Genomic DNA, 26,943 nt, shown 5'->3' on the forward strand with positions numbered 1-26,943 from the left:
AAGAACATATCCAAGGTTTAACATTACTATTTTTTTAATTATATGCCCCTGAAATATACTTTCAACAGGAATGGATTATCTTTTTTTCCCCCCAAACCTAAAATTCATGTTTTTCTAACCACTACTTTCTCCTGCCAAATCTGTTGTTCTGTTAGCAACCTCCTCAAGGCTAACTCTTATCCCCTTATTCTCAACTACCTCCATCTCTCCATTTGCCCCTCTCTGAACTCCACCCATATGGCATTTGTCGTCCCACCAAGAACATTCTCATCTTCAACATTTTACTTTTGAATTCTTCTGAATGTAGCTCTATTCAGATATTTCCCAGCATTCTGTACTGCCTCCCCAAGCTCTTCAGTTACTTCCTTGTTTCTGGCAATTACCCACAATGCTTCCAATATGCTATGGTATCTCCATCTCGAATGTTGTGGAAACAGATGGCTGACTAATCCTCCCACCTACTCAAAGGGAAATAAATTATGCAAAATTGCATTAGGTGTGTAAAAAGGTTGGGGAGGACCCAAAATGGCGGCCGGGATGGACGCCTGATTCGAGCGCCCCGTCCCGGGTTTGCTAAAAATATCCTGTAGGGCGCCCCCCGGAACCCCACTGATACACGGGGAGAGGTGGTGTGCCCAGGGCGGGCCGGAGCGTCTCGTGGGAGCTGAGCGCCAGCCGGATCGAGGCTGTTGCGCCGGGGTCTGCCCGCGAGGCCGGGAGTCGCAGGACGCGGCGCCTGGCCCGGGCAGGACTGGTGAGAGGGGGTGCTGGGCCGGCGGACCTGGACTCGCCTCCTCTCGGCAGCCCCCGCACTTGCCTGGATTGTTGGACAACCGGTGAGACCGGGGAGCCGGGGGCGCGGGGCTCCGCCCTCGCTCTGCCGGCCGGGGCTCTCCTCGCCAGACCGAAACACGGGAGCAGCGATCAGCGCTCCCGCAACGAGACAAGGCGCCCGCGGGGGCGACGACGTGGGCCCAGGCCTGGGACACTACGCCGGTCTGGATTGCGCCTCGGCAGGGGAGGAGCGAGCCCTTCGCCGGGCCGGGCAGATTCACCTGCCCGTGAAGCGGGACGGACTGTGGCTCTCGGCCCGAGGCGGGGGCAGAAACGTGTTGAGCCAGAAACTGCAGGACAGCGAGGTGAGGGGGAGGCCTGCCAGGGGGGGCTCGGCTTTCACCAGAAATTTCCCCCCCCCTCGCTTCTTTCTATGCCGCCCGTTGGCTTCAAAATGGCGGCGCACGGCACCCGAGCACTGGTGGTGGTCCTTTCGCAGAGCATTGCACAGGGGCCCCACTGACCTCGCCCCGAAGGGCCGCTTCGGGACGGCGGCAGGCCTGGCCTGAGAGCGGGGGGGCCACACCTGGGTCCCATTGCTTAGCCGCGAAAGGGAGGAAACTGGCTGCTCTTTGTCCCCTCGGATCTCTGCCGGTGGCAGCAAGAGTGGACGCGGAGCCCGCCTGGGGGTCAGTCACCCGCTCCCCTCTATTGACTCACTTTGCTGTGCTCCCCTTCTCTGCCTTCTGCCGCGCCCCCCCTCCTCCCTGGTAGCACTGCTGCTGCCTGACTCCGTCGCTGCCCATGGGGGGACCGGCATCCCAACTTAATGCATATGGGACTCAACCCTGCAAGGGGTGCAACACATAATCCTGGGCCGACCCAACGCCGAGATGGACGGGTGAGTTGGCTGCCACCGCACCACCCCGCGAGCACACAGCCGTACGAACTGGTCACTCAAAAGCTAAGAATAAGTTCCCTCTTAGCTCTATTAGCCAACGTCAAACTGGGAGCGTAAAAAAGCGCACGTCACACCGAAAACAAAAGGCAAAAGGCCAGACCGACAAGAGGATAACGCCAAGCCGAGCGCAACGACACCCCACAAGGCACTCACCAGGCAGCCACAATGGCTGGCAGGTCCAAATCATCCAAGAACCTGGACCGCAACACTCTTGGAGCAACACCCAATGACCAGCAGACAAACCCGTCCCTACAGTCATTAGAAAATACTCTCATGTCGCACTCTGTACAGTTTGAGAAAGTACTACAGGCGATCATGGATACTAAATCCTCCTTGGAAAACAGAATAGATGCAGTCTCACAAGACCTGAATCTCTTACGAGTGGACCACCGTAAATTGGCGGAAAGAGTGAAAACGGCTGAAGAAGGGCTCTCCGATCTAACCCCTATGGCTCAAGACAATCAAAAAAAGATCCAGCGCCTAGACGCAGAGCTGAAAGTGCTCCGGAGGAGATCGGAGGAGTCTGAGAGTAGGGCACGTCGCAACAACGTGCGCTTCCTGGGGTTTCCAGAAAATATGCGGCAACCAGACTCGGAAATATCCCTGGAACAATGGCTAATCAAGGAGGTGTTAAACGGAGCTCCATCCAAGTTCTTCTCCGTGGAACGGGCGTACAGAATCCCGGGCAGACCTCTGGCCCCAGGCCAATCGCCTAGACCACTGATCGCTAGATTTCTAAACTACAGGGACCGAGACGCAATTTTACAACAGTTCCGCAACAAAGGCCCATATAAGTACGAGGACTCGACCGTCAATGCATATCCGGGCTTTACACAGGAGGTGCAGAGTCAACGTAACTCCTATGTTAAAATCAAGCAGCGTCTGCGTGAACATAACATTAAGTACGCTTTGTTGTTCCCTGCAAAACTAAGAGTGGTATCGGAGGACCGCACCCACATATTCACCACTCCCGAGGACGCTTGGATATGGCTGCATGCCAAGGGCCTCGCCCGCCCCCGGGAAGATGCGGAAATAGAGGTGGAATGGCTAACCTCAGCCTCAAGAAAGCGGTCCAGGAGGCACACCAGGGGCCAACCTAACGATCAACAAGTAGCAGAAGAAAGAGCAAGAGTACTGAAAGAGATTCCCTTACTCATGCAAAGCAACTTCGCGACTGCTAGGAAGCCCCTCGAGATGGGCACGGACTCGGACACGGCCAGCTCCGTATCCACAATAAACAGGAGAGCTAGGTGGACTGAGGGTCACCTCCAGATCCGCGGACGAACTTTAATCACACACAACTGTCCCGCCTGCCCGCGCAAAAGAGCCACATCTGGTAGATATGATAACTCCACCACGGAAATCCAATCGGATACGGGTTTTTTCACACACTTACGGGTTTAGTAGTTTCACACAAGTTGTTAGAAGGGTTGGGGATCCATTTGGGGTGGTTGGGGTTAGTAATCTAGTGAAAATGCACGTGCCGGATTCACTCAAAACACAGGGAACACTGCTGCACACGTCCCCCTTAACAAACAGCTCTTCCAGAGGGGCAGTGACCAGGAGGGCCAAGCTCAAGGACAGGAACCCAAGCACAGAGATATATCTCATAAACCCTCATGGCGCCTCACGGGAGAAGTAACAAAAACCAGTATGTCATAGTAACATGGAATGTGAAGGGCCTGGGAGCGCCGAGTAAACGGTCCAGAGTGCACGCACGCCTTAGGCGACTAGGAGTACACATTGCTATTTTACAAGAGACACATATGCTGTAGGCGTGCTTGCGGGAGCTACGCGTGAGGTGGGGAGGCCTGTTGATAGGCACTACGTACTACGTACTCCGCTTTCGCGGGAGGGGAGCGGGGGGGGGTGTTGATCTGGATCGCAGCTGGGGTCCCATTCCTCCTATCGGCACACAAAATAGACCAGGCAGGCAGATACGTGGTAGTGGAAGGCCAGTTGGATGGCAGACAGTTAGCTGTAGTCGGTATATATGCTCCAAACAGCGGGATTGTAGGTTTCCTGGGCACTCTCACGCCGACACTATTGACAAATCCAATGGCTCTGGCCCTCTGGGGCGGAGACTTCAATAGCACACCAACTGTAACACTGGACAGATACCACGCCCAAGCGAGCTTGATAGTAAATAGGAAAACCCCAGGTCCCTTTCAGCTATGGGCAGGCGATATGAGGCTATACGACATATGGCGCTTAGGTCATCCGCAACAGAGGGAATACTCATTCTACTCAGCCCCACACAAAACCCACACCAGAATAGGTATAATATGGGGCACCCAGGACATAGGAGCACTGGTCAGTGAGTCAGAATACCTAGCGAAGACACTGTCGGACCACGCACCACTGAGAGTAACACTGGACTGGGGTAGGACACGCCAGGCGATCCTCTCCCCGCTATTATTTGCTATAGGAATTGAACCATCAGTGGCAAGAGTACGCTCCATGGAACAAAGCTGGGGAATAGTCAGGAACGGGATCCATCATGCAATCTCGCTATATGCAGATGATGCCTTAATATATATCCGGAAAGGTAACGAGGTGGTACCCTCAGTAATGTCACAACTGTCTGAGTTCGGAGACCTGTCAGGTCTAGTGGTAAACTGGGAAAAGTCATGCACGTTCCCGCTAGTAAAGTGGTCACCTGAAAGACAGGGGGCCGCCCCGCTGGGGCGTCTGAAATGGTGCTTTGAAACATTTAAATACCCCGGGATAAATATATACCATAACACAGAAGATCTCAGAGACGGGAATTTGGGGAGGGCGCTGGCCTCCATAAAAGGCTCGCTGCAATTTTGGAACAAGCTACCGCTTTCGCCGCCAGGGAAGGTGGCGATCGCGAACATGCTGTTATACTATTTTGCGGCCTTGCCGATCATTAGCCCCAAAAGCTTCTTTGGTAATTTGAATACAGCGCTGCTGCAACTCATCTGGGGCGGGGGCAGAGCGCGAGTGGCTCTAACCGCTCTGCAACGACCAGTGGACGTCGGTGGCCTGGGAGCCCCCAACTTCGAATGCTACTACGCAGCTGCACAGCTGCAGTGGGTTCAGAATTGGATCCACAGACCGGCGCTGGCAGAATCCGTGCGGCTGGAGCCCTGGTTAAAAGGGACTTCCCTGCTAAGGTGGCTGGCATCCAAACGTCCCAAGGTGGAATCTGTTAATCCACTGCTGGCAGTGGCGCATGAATGCTGGGCTAAATATGTACAAAGTGGGGGCAACATGCTTCCCTACTCCCCGTACATCCCGCTGGACCACCTCCCGGGGTGGACCGGGGCTGGTACGCAATCGTCGACTGCGTGGTCAGAGGCAGGCGTACAGACAGTGGGCGACTGCTTTGAAGACGGCAAGCTAATGTCGTTCGAGGCCATACAGGCCCTCACCGAGGTGAACCCCGGCAAATTTCTGGCATACCACGCCATTTGCCATGCAATTAAAAAAACGTGGGGGGCAGGTACCTCAGAACCAGATTCCTCCCCTGTAATTCATCATATCCTACAATATGATGGCCAAATAAAAGTAACATCAAGCCTGTACAAAATCCTTAACAAGCCCCCCGAGCCGCATATGGAGAGGGCTAGGGAGAGATGGAACACCGTTCTCCCTGACCCGATCCCACAAGCAGAATGGCCGAAAGCTCTATCATGCCCGAGGAGTGTCAAGGAACCCCAGATTTAGGTACACCCAGTTCAACTTCACACATCAAACATATTTGTCCCCAGCCAGGATAAAGCGAATGTTCCCCGACTTGGAGCCGTCATGCCCTAGATGTAAAGCGCCATCAGCACACTTCTACCACATGGTCTGGGAGTGCCCTAGCATACAAAAAGCATGGACGGAAGTGGTTCAAGAGATCTCTGAACGGACGGGTCTTGAATTGGCAGTGGACCCAAAGTCCTGGCTATTGGGGCCGAGGTCAAGATCTAAAAAACAAAGACACTTGCACAAATTTGTAGACCTAGCCTGGTTGATGTATAAAAGACTGATAGACACTACGCTGGGCCCGCACGGAGTACCAGGTACTAAAGAAGCTGGCGCAAGAGGGTCAACAACACACAGGGTGCGTCGACTGGGAAACATTGGTAACCAAACTGGAGGCCAAAAACGATGATAAGCCCCCATGAACCGGGGAATATACATAATGAAAACACGCACATCACAAATCCGCCTGCGCACCCTCCCCCCCCCCCCCCCACAGAAGCACAACTCGACGCGCGGCCCACCACCACCGAACAGGCTCGGTCACCCCCCCCCGCACTGACAGCTGACTAGCTCACCAGCGCAAGAATATCTATAACACATAGGGTAAACACTTAACCTCCGTCACCACCTGCTGTAATCAAGCCCATGCAAGGCCACTACTAGGCGACACTTGGGATAGGATCAGCAGTAAAGGGTCCACACTGGTCTCGCGTGCACACCCCATCAGCTACCCAACACACGCTAAAGTTTCCAGCCAATGCAGCAAGTAATGATACTGAATGTTAGGTAGTGTTCCGAGACGTGTCTAAGTGTGGGGTTTGGGGTTTTTGTATGTTTCCTACGCAGATAAATGGGATCCTGTTGTTGACAAATGTATAGCTTGTAACGTATATCTGAAATATAAAATCAATAAATTTTTTTTTTTTTTTAAATGTGTGTAAAAAGGTTTTGAACAACCTTGGATGCCAGATTTCTAGGAGGAGGATTGTTCATATCGAAAGGCTACTCAAGAGACTGACAGGCAACTCGTGCGAGAAGAAAATGCCTCGCCCAGAGACACTTCAGTCTTGAACCATTATTCCAGGTTAAAAAAAATCATGCAAAGTTTTTACTTCTACAAAATGATGAAAATTGTGGACATGTTGCTTCATGCAAAAACAAAAAAAAAAACAACAACAAAAAAACGAGCATTATGTATGGTAATTGTTAGAAATGTTGTCTCTAGTTGCCAGTGGTTTGCAACCTGTCCATATTCACACATACATAATATGTCAGCAAGTGGCATCTTAGGCATGCTTGTGTATAGAGAGAAAGGGGGGTTACAATTTATAAAAAGATTTTGCCTAAAATTATACACCTCATAGAAGAAAGAGGAGATTATTATAAACATGTTTGGGAAAAGTAACTTTAGCAAAAGATCCTTGGAAAACGATTCTATCACAAGGAACACTTTCTTTGTATCTTGGAACAAGTGGTGTCCTTTTCATACTTAGAAATGATCAGTTCACACTCTAGGTTAGAGGTGACAAGTTTAATTTCAGCACGTTTCTGGCAAACCACATGCTAGGCGCTTTATTACTTTGGGTGTGCAACTTGTGAGAGCAGAAATAATAGCTAGGGTAATAGTTGTGCTCAAGTGGTCACAGATGCTGGGTCAGTTGTGTCCGGTTTTAAGGTTTTAGCTTTGATGTCCGTTGACTCAAACTTCTATAAGGATCTTCTGTTTTTGAAGTGCATGTAAAGAATTGAGGGATGATTGAAGTGCATGTGGTGGCTGTGTAAAGAATGTTTATCAGGTTGGGCAAGATGAGGAAAAGGGTTGACTATGTTTACAGAAGCACGGCTAGATTAAAGATTGAGGTTGTACATGAAGGTAAGTTCAAGCATATGCTCAGCTGTATCTCACTGCTAACTTAGTTGTTGGACAATACATGCTAGTTTCTCAGTGGGGTCTGTTTAAGATTTTTAAAATCAAGCCTTCCGACCAATAAACTGAAGTAGTTTAGGATAATAGTTCTGCTAGCCTTGGTCAGACGAGGTAGTCCGTTCTTCCATGAAATTGCAGATCTGACATGGAGCGATAAGACCATCACGTGGGATAGTGGAGCTTTCTCTAAAACATATCTCTGTGAGGTCAACTATGTGGCATTTGGAATGATATACAAGGTTGTTGCTAGTTTAATGTGAATTCCAGGGCCGAGCCAGTATTATTGAGGTTGGTCACTCTAAATTAAATTGGAATCATCAGGTGCTCAGGGAGTAAAACATTTTGTGTGAATCCAGAGGTAGGGGTGGTTGGGGTTGGTGATAAAACGACAGAAGGTATTGTGAGTGGATCGTCTGGGGAATGATGCTGACCGAGGTTTTGACAGGTAGGTATTAGGTTTGAGCTGATATTCTGATGTGTTCAAAGACCTTCTTGACTGTCAGGAAACTAAAGGGATTGGCGAGAAACATGACAGTTCTGCTGATGAAGAGGTTAGCTTTCTGAAATTATCCAGCTAATGCGTTATCAAATCTCCTGCTCCCCCTTTACATGGCAACTGTCTTTCTCATGGCAAGTTTTGTCCAGAATGCATGGACTATTACACAAGATTGTGTGAGAAGGTGGTTAGTCCTAGTGATCTTCGTGTTAAGGCTAATGTAGACATTCGCCAGAAAGATTTCAGTGGCTGCTCACGTTAGATTTTTAGTCTCTTACTTGCATTTATAGACCATCTAAGTGTGGATAGAGGACAGTGAAGTTTCAAGGACCAGAGCCTAAGAGATTTGTTTATATCCTTCTGAGGTTTCCATGTGCTGATGTCATAATGGTTGCATTCACAAGTCTTTCGGCTTAGATGGGTGGAGTTCTTACTCTGTCTGGGTCAAGGTGGGGCCTGGGTAGGAATAAGGTTGTTTTGAGCACTATATTTTGTTGTTGCTGCGGACACCATCAAATGAATGCATTTCCAGGTGTGCAGAGGTCTGGGTCTGCAGCTCCCATGTTTGAAAGGTGCAAGGGAATTCATACAGTTTGCACTGGCTGAATCTTGGCTGGTAGCAGTATGGGTGAATAGTGGTGTTAAGACTGCTTCAATCACTGGGTGCCAATATGTCTTGCTGTAGAGGATGCTGGGTGAGGGATTAGAGGATCATGACAGTTAATGGGGGAAATAGGCTAATTCATTCGGAGTTTAAGTTTCCATAGACCGTGATCCTGGAGGCCAGTAAACCCCACACCAATTTTCAATTGGAAAAACATTCACGCAACAGGGCTGCAGGTTGGTCTGTTCATCTCCTATGGGTTATGTCAACCTACACAAGCTGGCAAATATTTTGACTCAGGCGAGTGTGGAAAGAACAAATATATAACCAACAACACTGAAATGTACCTAGTGTGCACAACCTTCATTTTTAATAGATTTCAAGAATTCATTCAAACTTGTAAATTGTTTTTTTGTGTGCTATCTGGGAGCACGCTCAGTTCTAAAGTACAAAGTTTCATCAATTACCATGCTCCTTGTTACATAGCATTGTCATACAAACGCACTGCTGTATAGAGCTGATATAATACTTAAAATGTAATCAGTGTTGTACAATTTCCTTCTACAAATCTATTCCCTAATCTCTCTTCTGTGAGTGTACAAGTGCTCTTAGTGTACAGTTGGGTGATGGGAGGGAGAAAGGAACAATAAAAACAGTCAAATCTCTTGTAATATTTATATGTCTTCTGTTTCTCTTTTCCGTACCTTCCTCTCCGGTGTACTTTTCATATAGGTACACAATTGTGGCAAGAACACCCAACTATAAACTCATTTTTTTTGTGAGATTATATATTACCCTACTGGTGATAGACAGTAGGTAAGGAAAATGTCACTTACCCAGTAAGTACATCTGTTCGTGGCATGTTCCGCTGCAGATTCACATGCTGTGCACAGGTCCTGCCATCTAGTGTTGGGCTCAGAGTGTTACAAGTTGTTTTTCTTTGAAGAAGTCTTTTCGCGTCACAGGACCGAGTGACTCCTCCTTTTCGTCTCCATTGCGCATGGTCATCGACTCCATCTTAGATTGTTTTCCCGCGGATGGTAAGGTAGGAGTGATAAAGTATAAAGAAAGAGATGTCCATGCAATGGAATAAAGATGTATATACATATGTACAAATTTTAAATGTAACAAACGGCTACAGGCTCCCGGGGAGGAGGTAGGGCGCATGTGAATCTGCAGCGGAACATGCCACGAACAGATGTACACTGGGTAAGTGGCATTTTCCATTCAATGGCATGGGTAGCTGCAGATACACATGCTATGAATAGACTACAAAGCAGTTCTCCTCCCCTAAGTGGTGGTCAGCCCGTAGAAGTTGAAGTTGTTTGAAATAGTGTTCTTAGTACAGCCTGTCCTACTGTGGCCTGTTGTGTTGCTAACACATCTACAATCTAATGATTGGTAAATGTATGAGGTGTTGACCAAGTGGCTGCTTTGCAGATTTCTGTCATTGGTATATTTCCTAGAAAGGCCATTGTTGCTCCTTTTTTCCTAGTGGAATGAGCTTTTGGTGTAATTAACAGCTGTCTTTTAGCCTTTAGGTAGCAAGTTTGGATACATTTCACTATCCATCTGGCTATGCCTTGTTTTGATATAGGATTACCAGTATGGGGTTTTTGGAATGCGACGAACAACTGTTTAGTTTTCCTAAATGATTTTGTTCTGTCAATTTAATACATAAAATCTCTCTTAATATCTAATTTATGTAGTGCTCTTTCTGCCACTGAGTCTGGCTGTGGGAAGAAGACTGGAAGTTCCACTGTTTGATTTAAATGAAACGGTGAGATGACTTTTGGTAGAAATTTAGGGTTTGTGCGAAGTACAACCTTATGTTTGTGTACTTGTATAAAGGGTTGTTCAATAGTGAATGCTTGTATTTCACTAACTCTCCGTAATGAAGTGATTGCCACTAGAAATGCTACTTTCCAAGTTAGAAATTGAATCTGACATGAGTGCATGGGTTCAAAGGGTGGACCCATGAGTCGTGTGAGTACAATGTTAAGATTCCATGAGGGTACTGGTGGCATTCTTGGAGATATGATTCGTTTTAGACCCTCCATGAAAGCTTTGATGACTGGCACCCTAAATAGAGATTTGGTTTGTTTTGTTTGCAAATAAGCAGAAATTGCTGTGAGATGTATCTTGATGGATGAAAAAGCTAAATTTGCTTTTTATAGGTGGAGTAAATAACTTACAATGTCTTGTATGGTTGTGTCTAAGGGTGTTATGTGTTTTGCTTGACAGTAGAAAACAAATATTTTCCATTTGTTTGCATAACACTGCCTGGTGGTGGGTTTTCTTGCTTGTTTAATCACTTCCATACATTCTGGTGGAAGATTTAGATATCCAAACTCTAGGATTTCAGGAGCCAGATTGCCAGATTGAGCATCGCTGGATTGGGGTGTCTGATCTGTTGTTTGTTTTGTGTCAACAGGTCTGGTCTGTTTGGTAGTTTGACGTGTGGTACTACTGGCAGGTCTAGCAATGTGGTGTACCATGGTTGACGTGCCCACGTTGGTGCTATAAGTATGAGTTTGAGTTTGTTTTGACGCAGTTTGTTGACCAAAAATGGAATGAGCAGGAGAGGGGGAAAAGCATAAGCAAATATCCCTGACCAGTTGATCCATAGAGCATTGCCCTTGGATAGAGGGTGTGGGTACCTGGACGCAAAGATTCGGCATTTTGCGTTGTGGTTGGTGGCGAACAGATCTATGTCTGGTGTCCCCCACTGACTAAAGTATTTGTGAAGTACTTGGGGGTGAATTTCCCACTCGTGGGTTTGTTGGTGATCTCGACTGAGGTCGTCTGCCAATTGATTGTGAATTCCTGGAATGTATTGAGCTACCAGGTGTATGTTGTTGTGAATCGCCCAATGCCAAATTGTTTGTGCTAGAAGGCAAAGTTGTGATGAGTGGGTTCCTCCCTTTTTGTTTAGGTAGTACATTGTTGTCATATTGTCTGTTCTGACAAGAATGTGTTTGTTAGCAAGAAGAGGCTGAAAGGCTCTTAGTGCTAGGGACACTGCTAGCAGTTTTAAGTGATTTATGTGAAATTGTTTCTGTTTGTTGTCCCATTGTCCCTGAATATTGTGATTGTTGAGGTGTGCCCCCCATCCAATCATTGATGCATCTGTTGTGAGAATGGCGTGAGGCACAGGGTCTTGAAATGGCCGCCTTTTGTTTAAATTTGTGGGATTCGACCACTGAAGCGAAATGTGTGTTTGGCTGTCTATCAACACTGGATCTTGGAGATGACCATGTGCCTGCAACCATTGATTTGTGAGGCACTGTTGTAAGGGCCGCATGTGTAACCTTGCGTTTGGGACAATGGCGATGCATGATACCATCATACCCAACAGTTTCATGACAAAACGGACAGTGTAGTGTTGGTTTGGCTGATTTTTTGGCAATATGGTGTAGAACGATTGCACTCTTTGTGGGCTTGCAAGCACTTTTTGGGTGTTTAATGTAGCCCTTAAGTACTGCTGAATTTGTGATGGTTGCATGTGTGACTTTTGGTAATTTACTGAGAACCCTAGTGTGGGTAGGGTGTTTATTACATAACGTGTGTGATGTTGGCACTGTTTTTGAGTGTTGGCTTTTATTAGCCAATCGTCGCGATATGGGAATACATGCATATGTTGTCTTCTTATGTATGCTGCGACTACGGCAAGGCATTTTGTAAATACTCTGGGAGCTGTTGTTATCCCAAAGGGTAATACTGTGAACTGGTAATGTTTTCCTTGTATAACAAATCTGAGATATTTTCTGTGAGCTGGATGGATGGGTATGTGAAAATACACATCTTTTAGATCCAGTGTTGCCATAAATGCTTCCTGTTGTAGCAGTGGGACTATATCTTGTAGCGTTACCATGTGAAAGTGTTCTGATCGGATATAGAGGTTGAGTCCTGAGATCTAATATTGGTCTTTATGTTTTGTCCTTTTTGGGAATAAGGAAGTACAAGGAGTAAACCCCTATGGGGATTTTGCAATTTTTTAATACAACAGCTGAACAGATTTAAATCAAATGTGTCAGAAAGGTATAGGAAGATCCAGAAAGATCTTTTTGTTATTCAGTGCTAATCTGTTCAGGATGAGGATCCTCTTTGGATTTGTGGGTACCGGCCACCTGTGGATCTGAAACCCAAATGGGATGAAAAAAAAAACTCACTCATTCACTCCATACCCTTGCCTTGCATGGCTGAAGGCCATTTGCAGCATGGGGTTGGATCATATGGGGGGTTTGGCCACAGGCCCTGCGGCCAAACCCCACCACACACGGCTGAAGACAGTGTGCGGCAGTGGATGAAGTAACATCTGGTATTTATATGGTATTTTAAATTTAAAAAATAAATAAATAAATAAATAACACCTAGAAATTCACTGAAAAAAAACAAAGGTTACAGAGACGTTTTAGTTGGGTTCATGTTTTACCCACAAAAAAAAATCGTAGAAATTCACCAGTTATTATACTTAACTGAAGAAACCATAACTTGTGCCAGGAAGTAACTTTAGGCTACGAGTTATAATTATTCCTGGTGAATTTCAATGGGTTTGTGTGGGTAAAACGTGAACCTAACTATAACATCTCTGTAACCTTTGTATTTTGAATATAAACGTGTGTGTGTGTGTGTGTGTGTATATATATATATATATATATTTTATATATATATATATGGAAAATGTCACTTACCCAGTGTACATCTGTTTGTGGCATGCTCTACTGCAGATTCACATGCTGTGCATTATACTTCTGCCATCTAGTGTTAGGCTCGGAGTGTTACAAGTTGTTTTTCTTCGAAGAAGCGTTTGAGTCACGGGATCGAGTGACTCCCCATCATCGGTTCCATTTCGCATGGGCATCGACTCCATGTTAGATTGTTTTCCCGCAGAGGGTAGGGTAGGAGTGTTATAGTATATGGGTGATAGAGAAAAAGAGATGTCCATGCTAATGCAAAAATCTCTCTCACATACATACACACACACACATATATATATATATATATATATATATATATACATACACACACACACATATGTACAAGTGTTGTTAACTTAAACGACTGCAGGCTCCCGGGGAGGTGGGAGGGTGCATGTGAATCTGCAGCGGAACATGCCACGAACAGATGTACACTGGGTAAGTGACATTTGCCGTTTGGTGGCATGTGTAGCTGCAGATACACATGCTGTGCATAGACTTCAAAGCAGTCTGTCCTCCCATAAATGCTGTGGTTAGCCTGTAGGAGTTGAAGTTGTTTGAAATAAAGTTCTGAGTACAGCTTGACCTACTGTGGTGTGCTGTGTTGCTACAAATCTACACAGTAGTGTTTAGTGAATGTATGTGGTGTTGACCAAGTAGCTGCTTTACATATTTCAGACATTGGTATATTTCCTAAAAAAGCCATTGTAGCACCTTTTTTCCTTGTAGAATGTGCTTTAGAAGTAAGAGTTGTCTTTTGGCTTTAATGTAGCATATTTGGATGCATTTTACAATCCATTTTGCTAATCCCTGTTTTGAAATGGGGTTACCTGTATGAGGTTTTTGAAAAGCTACAAACAGTTGTTTAGTTTTCCTTAACGGTTTTGATCTATGCAGTATATTAGTGCTCTTTTAATGTCTAATGTATGTAGAGCTCTTTCTGCCACAGAATCTGGCTGTGGGAAGAAGACTGGTAATTCCACTGTTTGATTTATATGAAAAGGTGATACTATTTTTGGAAGAAATTTGGTGTTTGTTCTTAGTACAACTTTACGTTTGTGTACTTGTATGAACGGTTCTTCAATAGTGAAGGCTTGAATTTCAATGACTCTTCGCAACAATGCAATTGCGACTAGGAAGGCAACCTTCCATGTTAAGAACTGCATTTGACTTGAGTGCATAGGTTCAAATGGTGGGCCCGTAAGTCACGTAAGGACTATGTTTAAGTTCCAAGACAGAACTGGAGGTGTCCTGGGTGAAATGATGCGTTTTAAGCCTTCCATGAAAGCTTCAATAACAGGAACTCTAAATAAAGAGCTGTGCTGTAGATTTTGTAAATATGCTAAAATTGCCGTAAGATGTATTCTTATGGAAGAGAATGCTAAATTTGATTTCTGTAAATAGCATACAATATCTTGTATTGATGCTGTAAGGGAGCAATCTGTTTAGATTGACAGTAATATACAAATCTTTTCCATTTGTTAGCATAGCACTGTTTAGTAGTGGGTTTTCTTTCTTGCTTAATCACGTCCATACATTCTGATGGTAGTTGTAAACACCCAAACTCTATGATCTCAGGAGCCAAATCGCCAGATTGAGTGTCTTGGGATTTGGGTGCCTGATCTGCCCTTTGTTTTGTGTCAACAGGTCTGGCCTGTTTGGGAGTTTGGAGTGTGGTACTACTGACAGGTCTAACAATGTTATGTACCACGGTTGACGGGCCCACGTTGGTGCTATGAGTATCATAGAGTGTGCTTTGACGCAATTTGTTGACTACAAATGGAATGAGTGGGAGAGGGGGGGGGAAAAGCGTAAGCAAATATCCCTGACCAATTGATCCATAGAGCATTGCCCTTGGATAGGGGATGTGGGTGTCTGGATGCGAAGTTTGGGCATTTTGCATTTTCGCTTGTGGCAAACAGATCTGTGTTTGGTGTTCCCCATTGTTGAAAGTATTTTTGAAGTACTTGAGGGTGAATCTCCCACTTGTGTGTTTGTTGATGATTTCTGCTGAGAACATCTGCCAATTGGTTGTGTATCCCTGGAATGTATTGTGCTACCAGGTGAATTTGGTTGTGTATTGCCCATTTCCAAATTTTTTGAGCTAGGAGGGAACGTTGGGACGAATGTGTACCTCCTTGCTTGTTTAGGTAATACATGGTTGTCATGTTGTTTGTTTTGATCAGGACATTCTTCTGAGTGAGAAGAGGCTGAAAAGCTTTGAGTGCTAGGAAGACAGCTAACAACTCTAAGTGATTTATGTGCAGCTGTCTGTGGTCGGCATCCCATTGTCCTTGGATGTTGTGATTGGTTGGGGAGCTCACCTCAACATTCATTGATGCATCTGTTGTAATTATGGTCTGAGGCACAGGGTCTTGAAATGGCCGCCCTTTGTTTAGATTTGTGGAATTCCACCACTGAAGGTGCATGCATGTTTGGCGATCAATCAACACTGTATCTTGAAGCTGACCCTCTGCCTGTGACCACTGTTGTGCAAGGCACTGTTATAAGGTCTGCATGTTTAGTCTTGCGTCTGGAACAATTGCAATACATGATGCCATCATCCCTAAAATCTTCAGGACAAATCTCACAGTGTACTGTTGATTTGTCTGTATCTGTGTGATTATGTGTTGGAATGCTTGTATTCTTTGCATATTTGGACGTGCTAGCGCCTCTTGAGTATTTAGTATTGCACCACGATACTGTTGTATATGTGCAGGTTGTAGATGCAATTTTTGGTAATTTATTGAGAACCCTAGCGTGTGCAGAGTTTGTATCACGTAATGCGTATGGTTTTGACACTGCGTATGACTGTTTGATTTTATTGGCCAATCGTCTAGATATGGAAAGACATGTATATGTTGTCTTCTTAGGTAGGCTGCGACTACTGATAAGCACTTTGTGAATACCCTTGGTGCTGTTGTTATTCCAAAGGGTAACACTTCGAACTGATAGTGCTTTCCTTGAATGACAAACCTGAGATATTTTCTGTGTGCAGGATGGATGGGTATATGAAAGTATGCATCCTTGAGGTCTAATGTTGCCATGAAATCGTGTTTTTGGAGTAGTGGGATAACATCTTGAAGAGTTACCATGTGAAAATGATCTGACAGGATGTAAAGATTGAGGGTCCTGAGATCTAATATTGGTCCAAGGGTGCCATCTTTTTTGGGAATAAGGAAGTATAGAGAATAAACTCCTGTCCCAACTTGATCTTGTGGGACGGCTCCTATTGCTTGAGTAATAGAGATTTGACTTCTTCATGTAACAGTTGTATGTGTTCTGTGGATAGTTTGTGTTGTTTTGGTGGAATGTTTGGAGGAGTTTGTATCAATTGTAGGCAATAACCATTGTGGATAATTGATAGAACCCAATTGTCTGTGGTAATGTTTCGCCAATTGGGGTGGAACTGTTGCAGTTTCCCCCCCACAGGAGAGGTGTGGAGTGGGATAAGCCAAGTCACTGCTTATGGTGCTGTGGCATTTGTTGAGAAGTTGGAAACCTCCCTCTACTTTTGCCCCCTATATGACCACCTCGTTGGTATTGTGGTTGGTAGGTTGGTTTTGCCTGCGATATGGATGCCTCTGCTGTTTGGGCTCTAAATCCACCTCTAAACTGAGGTTCCCGAAAGGATCCCCTGTATGGTGTGGTGTACAGTACACCCATAGCTTTTGCGGTGTTTGAATCTTTGTGCAATTTCTCAATTGCAGTGTCAACTACTGGGCCGAAAAGTTGTTTTTTATTGATTGGCATATTTAACGCCGCTTGTTGGATTTTGGGTTTAAATCCCGAGGACCTGAGCCATGCATGCCTCCTTATTGTCACAGCAGTGTTGACACTCCTGGCAGCTGTGTCTGCTGCGACTAGGGCAGACCTAATCTGATTATTGGTGATGGCTTGCCCTTCCTCCACTATTTGATGTGCCCTTTTTTTATGTTCCTTGGGGAGATGCTGAATTATGTCTTGCATCTCATCCAAATGTTGTATCTAGCCAACAACGCCAGTGAGTTGGCTATCCTCCATTGATTTGCTGCCTGGGATGCAACTCTCTTCCGTGCAGCATCGAATTTCCTACTCTCTTTGTCTGGTGGGGATGCATCGCCTGATGACTGAGAGTTTGCCCTTTTCCTGGCAGCACTTACTACTGCCGAATCTGGAGGGAGTTGTTGAGTTATGTAATCAGCATCAGAGGGAGGTGGCTTGTATTTTTCCTCTATCCTGGGAGTAATTATCCTTGCTTTAACTGGCTCGTTAAATATTTGATCAGCGTGTTTTAGCATGCCGGGGAGCATAGGGAGCGACTGGTATATTGAATGTGTGGAGGAGAGTGTATTAAAAAAACATCATCCTCCAACGGTTCAGTGTGCATGGCGACACCATGGTATGCTGCAGCCCTCGCTAAAACTCGATTGTACCCCGTACTATCCTCAGGTGGTGAAAGCTTAGAGGGATAGCAGTGTGGGTCGTTGTCGGGAATGGGATCTGGATCATAAAGATCCCATGGGTCTACATTGTCCTGTTGAGAGTCAAACAAATGTGATGGTGACTGCATTGGTGTAGGACTAGTAGGAGGAGAGATATGCAGGTGTGGAGAGTGAGGAGGAGAAAACTGAGGAGGTGGTGGTCTCTTCTTTGGCTTTGGCACTTTAGCTGGAAGCTGCGTAGTGTCCAATTCCTTCTGAAAGGCTAATTTCCTCTTAGGTTTTAGAGGAGGTGCTGTTAGGATTCTGCCGAATTCTTTGTGGATATGAATCCTGGATTGCCTCTCATCCATTACTTCAAGTATTGGTTGTACTGGAGTGTCCTCTTCAGAGGTTTTGTGGCTTTCTTTTAGTCTTTTTGAAAGTCCATGTTCCTTTGTGTATCTTACTCTTTTCGGTTCCGAAGTCGGCTTTTTCGGTATCGAAAAAGATGGTGTACTGGATGTTCTCGGTTCCAAAAGGGATTTCTGAACTTTCGACTCCGAAAAATGATGTTTACTGGAGTCTGACACAGAGCCTTTTATCGACTCTGATGTTTTCGGAGGAATGGCCTTTTTCGGTGCCGAACTAGCAGTTTGGTCACTGGATGTCTTTTTTCGGGCTGAGTCATGGCCTTCCGGCAGTGACGTACCCAAGGCCTTATGCTTATGGCTCTGTGATGGTACAGAAGCAGGCGTACTCACATGCTGTTCTGCCGTGACCAGTCTGTCCTCCTCAGATTCTTGGTCGGAGTCAGAACCTCAGACGGAGACTGCTGTCTGCATGATCTCTTCCTTCTCCATGTCGAGATGTTCGGAGCTTTTGGATGCCATCTGGAGTCTTCTTGCCCTCCTGTGTCAAAGTGTCTTTTTGGACCGGAAGGATCGACAGGCCTCACTATTTTCTTCCCGATGATCTGGGGAAAGGCAAAGATTACAGATGCGATGTTGGTCTGTATAAAGGGAATTTAGCGTGGCACCGAGGACAGAATCGGAATGGAGTGCGATCCATGAGGCTTTCACGCAGTTGGCCCGACTAGGCCTGAGTTGGGCACACGCACCCCGAAGGGCGAGTAAGGTTGTCTTCTCCGATGGTATCCATGTGTCGATGGAATATGTAAACCCGATCGATACAATACCAACAAAAATAAAGAGTTTTCTAAGTTTTCTGAATCGAACTTTCGGAGCGAAAGGAAACACGTCCGAACCCGACAGTGGAAAGAAAACAATCTAAGATGGAGTCGATGCCCATGCGCAATGGAACCGAAGAGGAGAAGTCACTTGATCCCGTGACTTGAAACCGCTTCTTCCAAGAAAAACAACTTGTAACACTCCGAGCCAAACACTAGATGGCAGAAGTATAATGCACAGCATGTGTATCTGCAGCTACACATGCTACCGCGCGCGCACACACACACACACACACACACACATAAATAATGTACACTGGGTAAGTGACACCTATTCGTGGCATGTAGTGCTGCAGATTCACATGCTATGCATAATCCCGCCATCTAGTGTTGGGCTTGGAGTGTTACAAGTTGTTTTTCTTCAAAGACGTCTTTTTTTGAGTCACGGGATCGAATGACCCCTCCTTTTGGTGATAGTGCGCATTGGCATCGACATCTTTGTTAGATTGTTTTCCCGCAGAAGGGAGTAGGAAGGAGCGTTAAGAGTGAAAGAATATAAATGTATAAGTAAATGTAGTAAGTACATAAGATGTTCATGTAAATGTAAAAAACACACATATTATTATTATATATACATACATACATACATACATATGTACAAATAAATACTACAACAACTACAGGCTTTCGGGGAGGAGGGATGGTGCATGTGAATCTGCAGCACTACATGCCACGAACAGATGTACACTAGGTAATTTACATTTTCCGTTCAGTGGCATGTGTAGCTGCAGATACACATGCTATGTATAGACTAAAAAGCAGTTCTTCTCCCAAAACAGCGGTGGCTAGCCTGTAGGAGTTGAAGTAGTTTGAAATAAAGTTTTAACTACAGCTTGACCAACATTGGCCTGTTTTGAAAATACATCCACACAGTAATTTTTTGTAAATGTATGTGGAGGGGACCACATGGCAGCTTTACATATGTCTGCCATTGGTAAGTTACCTAGAAAAGTCATAGAAGCACCTTTATTCCTAGTGGAATGTGCCTTAGGTGTTAATAAAAGTTGTCTTTTTACTTTAATGTAACATGTTTGGATGCATTTAACTAATCCTTGTTTAGAGATAGGAGTTCCTTTATGTGGTTGCTGAAAAGCAACTAAAAGCTGTTTAGTTTTCCTATACGCTTTTGTTCTATCAACATAGTACATTAGAGCTCTTAAGGTCAAGAGTATGAGGAGCTCTTTCAGCAGTTGAGTCTGGCTGCGGGAAGAAGACTGGCAGTTCCACTGTTTGGTTTATGTGAAAAGGAGAAACTACTTTTGGCAAAAAGTTTGGATTAGTCCTGCGTACTACTTTATGTTTGTGTACTTGGATAAAAGGTTTTTCCAGAGTGAATACTTGTATTTTACTAAGTCTTCCTAATGAAGTAATTGCTACTAAGAAAGCAGCTTTCCAAGTAAGAAATTGAATATCACATGAATGCATGGGCTCAAATGGTGGTCCCATTAATCTTGTGAGTACAATATTTAGATTCCAAGCAGGAACTGGTGGGGTTCTTGGTGGAATAATACGTTTCAGTCCTTCCATAAAGGCTTTAATAATAGGAACTCTAAAGAGAGGGGTATGTTGTATTGTTTGTAAGTATGCTGATATAGCAGTAAGATGAATTGGGGGTTATGAGTATCATGGTAAGAGAGGTGTGACACAGTTTGTTGACCAGAAATGGAATTAGCGGAAGAGGTGGAAAAGCGTAAGCAAAAATCCCTGACCAGTTGATTCATACAGCATTGCCCTTGGACAGAGGGTGTGGGTGTCTGGATGCAAAGTGTTGGCATTTTGCGTTTTCGCTTGTTGCGAATAGGTCTATTTCTGGTGTTCCCCACATTTCAAAAGTACTGTTGAAATACCTGAGAGTGAATCTCCCATTTGTGTATCTGTTGCTGTGTCCTGCTTAGCAAGTGTGCTAGCTGATTGTGTATCCCTGGGATGTATTCCGCTACCAAGTAACTGTGATTGTGAATTGCCCATTTCCAAATTGTTTTGGCTAAAAGGGACAGTTGAGATGAATGTGTTCCTCCTTGTTTCTTCAGATAATACATTGTTGTCATATTGTCTGTTTTGATCAAGACAGTTTTGTGCTTGAGAAGGGGTTGAAAAGCTTTTAGGGCAAGGAACACAGCTTACAATTCTAAATGATTTATGCGATATGTTTTCTGTATTGAATTACATTCCCCTTGTATGGTAAGGTTGTGAGGTGAGCTCCCCAACCTATCACTGATGCATCTGTTTTTATGGTCTGAGGCACAGGGTCCTGAAATGACCACCCCTTTATTAAATTGTTGTGATTCCATCATTGAAGAGATTTGCGTGTTTGGCGGTCTAACAATACTAGATCCTTCAATTTACTGTGTGTTTGAGACCATTGCTGTAAGAGGCACTGCTGTAGTGTTCTCATGTTTAACCTTGCATGCAGTACTACTGCTAAGCAGGATAGCATCATTCCCAATAGTTTCATGATGAACCTTACAGTGAAATGTTGATTTGGCTGTATTTGTGATTTGTGATTTTGAAAAGCTTGTATCCTTTGTGTATTTGGATAGGCTAAGGTTCTCTGGGTATTTGGAATAGCACCTAGGTAAGGTTGAACCTGTGCTGGTTGAAGATGAGATGTTTGGTAATTGATTGTGAACCCTAATGTGTGTAGGGTTTCTATTGTGTATTGAGTGTGTTGCTGACATTGTATAGTATTGCTTGATTTTATTAGCCAGTCGTCTAGATAAGGAAAGACATGTATTTGTTGTCTTCTTAGGTAAGCTGCTACTACCGCTAGACATTTTGTGAAAACCCTTGTTTGGAGCTGTTGTTATGCTGAATGGAAGAACTTTGAATTTGTAGTGGTTTCCCGTTATTACAAACCTTAGGTACTTTTGATGAGCTGGATGTATGGGGATATAAAAATATGCATCTTTGAGATCCAATGCAGTCATGTAATCTTGTTTTTGCAGTAGTGGAATGACATCCTGCAGAGTTACCACGTAAAAGTGTTCTGACAGGATATATAGATTTAGTGGTCTGAGATCCAGAAAGGGTCTGAGAGTTCCATTCTTTTTGGGTATGAGGAAGTATAGTGAATATACCCCTGTTACGTGTTGAGATCTTGGAACCAATTCTATTGCTTGTTTTAGTAATAGCGATTATAACTTTTGTTGTAACACAACATTGTGTTCCTGGAACAACCAGTGATAACGAGGGAGAATGCTTGGAGGAGTAGAAATCGGTTCTAGGCAGTAACCATTGAGGATAATTGAAAGTATCCATTGGTCTGTGGTGAGATTTTGCCATTGGGAGTGGAATTGCTGCAGTCTGCCCCCCACAGGAGATATGCGAGGGTGTGGTATACTGAGGAAGTCACTGTTTTGATGGAGTGGGGACACTCTTTGAGGCTTGAAATTTGCCTCTGAAGTGTTGACCTCTATAAGAGGGTCTAAATGCTCCTCTTGGTGTTGCTGTTGACCTTGTTTAGGTTGTGAGGTGGACGCGTCTGCAGATTGGGGCTTGAAACCTCCTCTAAATTGTTGTTTACAGAAGGAGCCTCTACAAGGTGTAGATTATAGAGCTCCCATAGCTTTTGCAGTGTCAGAGTCTTTCCTGAGCTTTTCACTAGTTGTGTCAACCCCAGGACCAATTAAGTGGTTTTTTTTTTATCAAATGGCACATTGAGCACTGCTTGTTGGATTTCTGGTTTGAAACAAGAACATCTTAACCATGCATGCCTACGCATGGTTATGTCTGTGTTTATGCTTCTAGCTGCTGTATCGGCTGCATCAAGAGTAGATCTTATTTGGCTGTTGCCAATTGCCTGACCTTCAACTATTTGTTGAGGTCTTTTTTTATGTTCTTTCGGCAGGTGTTCTAAGAATTCCTGCATTTCGTCCCAGTGTGCCCTGTCTTATCTTGCTAGTAGGGCTTGTGAATTGGCAATGTGCCATTGGTTAGCTGCCTGTGTAGCTACCTACTTACCAGCAGCATCAAACTTTCTGCTTTCTTTGTCAGGGGGAGGGTTATCCCCTGAAGATTGGCTATTGGCCCTTTTCCTAGCAGCACTGACGACAATAGAGTCTGGTAGTACCTGTTGTGTGATATAAGCTGGGTCTGTTGGTGCAGGCTTGTATTTTTTGTCTATTCATGGTGTTAAAGTTCTAGCCTTAACAGGTCCTTTAAATATGTCGTCTGCATGTCTGAGCATTCCAGGCAACATTGGCAAGCACTGGTACTGTGAGTGGGTGGAGGACAATGTGTTGAAAAGAAAATGCTCCTCCAAAGGATCAGCATGCATTTGTACCCCATGGTACGCAGCGGCTCTCGAAATGACCTGTGTATATGCTGCGCTATCCACTGGTGGCAAAGGTTTGGAAGGATAGAGATCTGGGTCATTTAGTGGTATGGGATCAGGATCATACAAATCCCAGGGATCAACTGTATCACCATGCAAATATGTATGGGAGTGTGTTGGTGAAGGCAATGGTGGTGGGGGGAAAGAAAGTTGTGGCAAATATGGTGGAGAAATTTGTAATGGTAATGGTTTGTCCTTCCTTTTAAAGATTTTTGCTGGTAGTGGAGCAGTATAAAGATTTTCTTGAAACGCCAACTTTCTTTTGGTTTGTGGAGGAAGTGATACAATAATCCTCCCAGTCTCCTTTTGGATATGTATCCTTGTTTGTTAGGCGTCCATGATTTCAAGGATAGGCTGAATATCTGATTCTTCAGAAATATATTATGATGTAGGTAGTTTAGAGGATTGATCATCGACTGTCTGAGCTGTGCTTTAATCGGCTTGTAAGCACTTGTTCCTCTGAACGAAAATATTTTTTCGGCTCCAAAGTGGACAACTTTTTCGGTCCTGAAGCTACAGCCTGTGGTTTCAGCTCCAAAGCTGGACGTCGAACTTTCGACTCCGAAGAGTGTGGACGTCAGCCCGGCTCGCATGTGGAGCTTTCAATAGATTTACTCGACTCCGCCATCAAAACGGGTGTGGCCTTTTTCGGCACCGAACCCAAAGGTTGGTTGCCGCCGATTTTCTTTCGGGTGGAACCATGGCTCTCTGGCAGTGGTGCACCCAAGGCCTTAACAGGTCTCTTGGAACTGGGCATAGGGGCAGTTGTACTCACATGCTGATTCGCAGTGATCGGGTGGCTGTCTTCGTCCGAGTCTGTTTCAGAGTCTGCGTCCTGGATCGAATCGAAACTGCCACCTGTGCCTGTTCTTCTTCTACGGTGTCGATGTACTCTGTATGTTTCTACGCCATTTTGAGTCTCCTCGCTCTCCCGTCACGCAGTGCATTTTTCGACCGGAACGACCGACACGCTTCACAGTCCTCTTCTCGATGCTTGGGAGAGAGAGAGAGATTACATACCACGTGTTTATCTGTATAGGGGAATTTTGCATGGCATCAAGGACAGAATCGGAATGTAGTCCAATCCATCAGGCTTCGGTGTGGTACGCCTAAACAGGTCAGAGTTGGGTGCGTGCCCCCAAAAGGGCATTTTCTGGTTTCCAACGGTACTATTGGCTCGATTACAGATGGAAACACGATCAAAACAATAAAGACAGTGAAATAGAGTTATTATAAAGTTGCTGAATCGAAAACCTCAGAGTGAGGAGAGGAAACACGTCCGAACCCGACAGAGGAAAGAAAAGAATCTAACAAAGGAGTCGATGCCCCTGTGCACTATCACCAAAAGGAGGAGTCATTCGATCCTGGGAGTCGAAATCAATCAATCAATCACAATATTTATAAAGCGCGCTATGTACCCGTCAGGGTTTCGAGGCGCTGGGGGGGGGGGGGGGGGGGGGGGGGGATAGGGCTGCGCTGCAGTTAGCGGTCGAAGAGCCAGGTCTTGAGGAGTCTCCTGAAGGCGAGGAGGTCCTGGGTCTGGCGTAGAGATGTGGGGAGAGAGTTCCAGGTCTTGGCGGCGAGGAAGGAGAAGGATCTGCCGCCGCAGGTCTTGCGCTGGATTCGGGGGACGACGGCGAGGGCGAGGTTGGCGGATCGAAGTTGACGTGTGGGAGCGTAGAAGTTTAGTCTGGAGTTGAGGTAGGAAGGTCCGGTGTTGTGCAGTGCCTTGTGAGCGTGGGTGAGGAGTTTAAAGGTGATCCTCTTCTCCACCGGGAGCCAGTGGAGTTCCCTCAGGTGAGGGGAGATGTGGCATCGGCGGGGTATGTCGAGGATCAGTCGGGCGGAAGCATTTTGGATGCGCTGGAGTCGTTTGATGTCTTTGGTTGGGATGCCTGTGTAGAGTGCGTTGCCGTAGTCCAGTCTGCTGCTGACGAGGGCTTGGGTCACCGTCTTTCTGGACTCTGTTGGAATCCACTTGAAGATTCTGCGGAGCATGCGGAGGGTGTTGAAACAGGAGGAGGAGACGGTGCTGACCTGTTTGGACATGGTGAGGGCCGGGTCCAGGATGAAGCCGAGGTTTCTTGCGTGGCTGGCAGGGGTGGGTGGGGGTCCGAGGTCGGCGAAAAAAAGACTTCTTCGAAGAAAAACAACTTGTAACACTCCAAGCCCAAAACTAGATGGCGGGATTATGCATAGCATGTGTACATACATACACACACACACAAAAAAACGAGTTATAGTTGTAGGAAGGTAGCCTCTTTCTAGCCTTGTAACCCCCCACTTTTGGTCTGTTTGTGAGTATATTTCAGGGTGTTTTTACTGTCTCACTGGGATCTTGCTAGCCAGGGACCAGTGCTCATAGTGAGGACCCCATGTTGTCAGTATGTTTGATATATGTCACTGGGATCCTGCTAGCCAGGACCCCAGTGCTCATACGTTTGTAGCCTATGTGTGTTCCCTGTGTGGTGCTAACCAGAACCTCAGTGTTTATGCTCTCTCGGCTTTTAAAATTGTCACTGCAGGCTAGTGACTAATTTTACCAATTCTGATTGGTACACTGGAACACCCTTATAATTCCCTAGTATATGGTACCAAGGTACCCAGGGTATTGGGGTTCCAGGAGATCCCTATGGGCTGCAGCATTTCTTTGGCCAACCATAGGGAGCTCACACAGTTCTTACACAGGACTGCCACTGCAGCCTCAGTGAAATAATGTTCTTTCACAGCCATTTTACACTGCACTTAAGTAACTTATAAGTCACCTATTTGTCTAACCTTCACTTAGTGAAGGTTAGGTGCAAAGTTACTTAGTTTGAGGGCACCCTGGCAATAGCCAAGATGCCCCCACATTGTTCAGGGCAATTTCCCCGGACTTTGTGAGTGCGGGGACACCATTACACGCATGCACTACATATAGGTCAATACCTATATGTAGCGTCACCATGGTAACTCCGAACATGGTCACGTAACATGTCTAGGATCATGGAATTGTCATCCCAATATCATTCTGGTATTGGGGGGACAATTCCATGCATCCTGGGTCTCCAGGAGGGAGCCCGGGTACTGCCAAACTAACTTTCTGGGGTTTTCTCTGCAGCTACTGCTGCTGCCAACCCTCAGACAGGTCTCTGCCCCCCTGGGGCCTGGGCAGCCCAGTCCCAGGAAGGCAGAACAAGGGATTTCCTCAGAGAGAGGGCGTTACACCCTCTCCCTTTGGAAATAGGTGTGAAGAGCCTGAGAGGAGTAGCCTCCCCTGGCCTCTGGAAATGCTTTGAAGGACACAGATCATGCCCTCCTTACATAAGCCAGTCTACACCAGTTCAGGGGTCCCTCCAGCCCGGCTCTGGCGTGAAACTGGACAAAGGAAAGGGGAGTGACCACTCCCCTGACCAGCACCTCACAGGGGAGGTGCCCTGAGCTCCTCCGGTGTGTCCCAGACCTCTGCCATCTTGGATGCAGAGGTGTGAGGGCACAATGGACAGCTGAGTGGCCAGTGCCAGCAGGTGACGTCAGAGACCCCTCCTGATAGGTGCTTACCTTTCTCTGTAGCCAATCCTCCTCTGAGGGCTATTTAGGGCCTCTCCTGTGGGCATCTCACAAGATAATGAATGCAAGAGCTCACTAGAGTTCCTCTGCACTTCCCTCTTTGACTTCTGCCAAGGATCGACCGATGACTGCTCCAAGACGCCTGAAAATCCACAACAAAGAAGCAAGAAGACTACCAGCAACATTGTAGCGTCTAATCCTGCCGGCTTTCTCTACTGTTTCCTGGTGGTGCA

General features: G+C 45.7%; 1 protein-coding gene across 10 annotated transcripts in view; it reads right to left on the minus strand.

The window, feature by feature from the left end:
- The window catches only part of FBXO46 (F-box protein 46), a 91,149-nt gene that overhangs the window by 17,045 nt on the left and 47,161 nt on the right, over positions 1–26,943 (minus strand). The window contains exon 1 of one of the 10 annotated variants that reach the window (XM_069207805.1): positions 23,937–24,111. The exons of the other annotated variants lie outside the window; for them this stretch is intronic. The gene's annotated coding sequence lies outside the window, so the exon portion shown is untranslated. Of the gene's footprint in view, positions 1–23,936; positions 24,112–26,943 lie in introns of those variants that run through there. 10 annotated transcript variants of the gene reach the window in all.

This window comes from Pleurodeles waltl, chromosome 9 (assembly GCF_031143425.1).
Source record: "Pleurodeles waltl isolate 20211129_DDA chromosome 9, aPleWal1.hap1.20221129, whole genome shotgun sequence".
In the NCBI taxonomy this organism is placed as follows: domain Eukaryota; kingdom Metazoa; phylum Chordata; class Amphibia; order Caudata; family Salamandridae; genus Pleurodeles; species Pleurodeles waltl.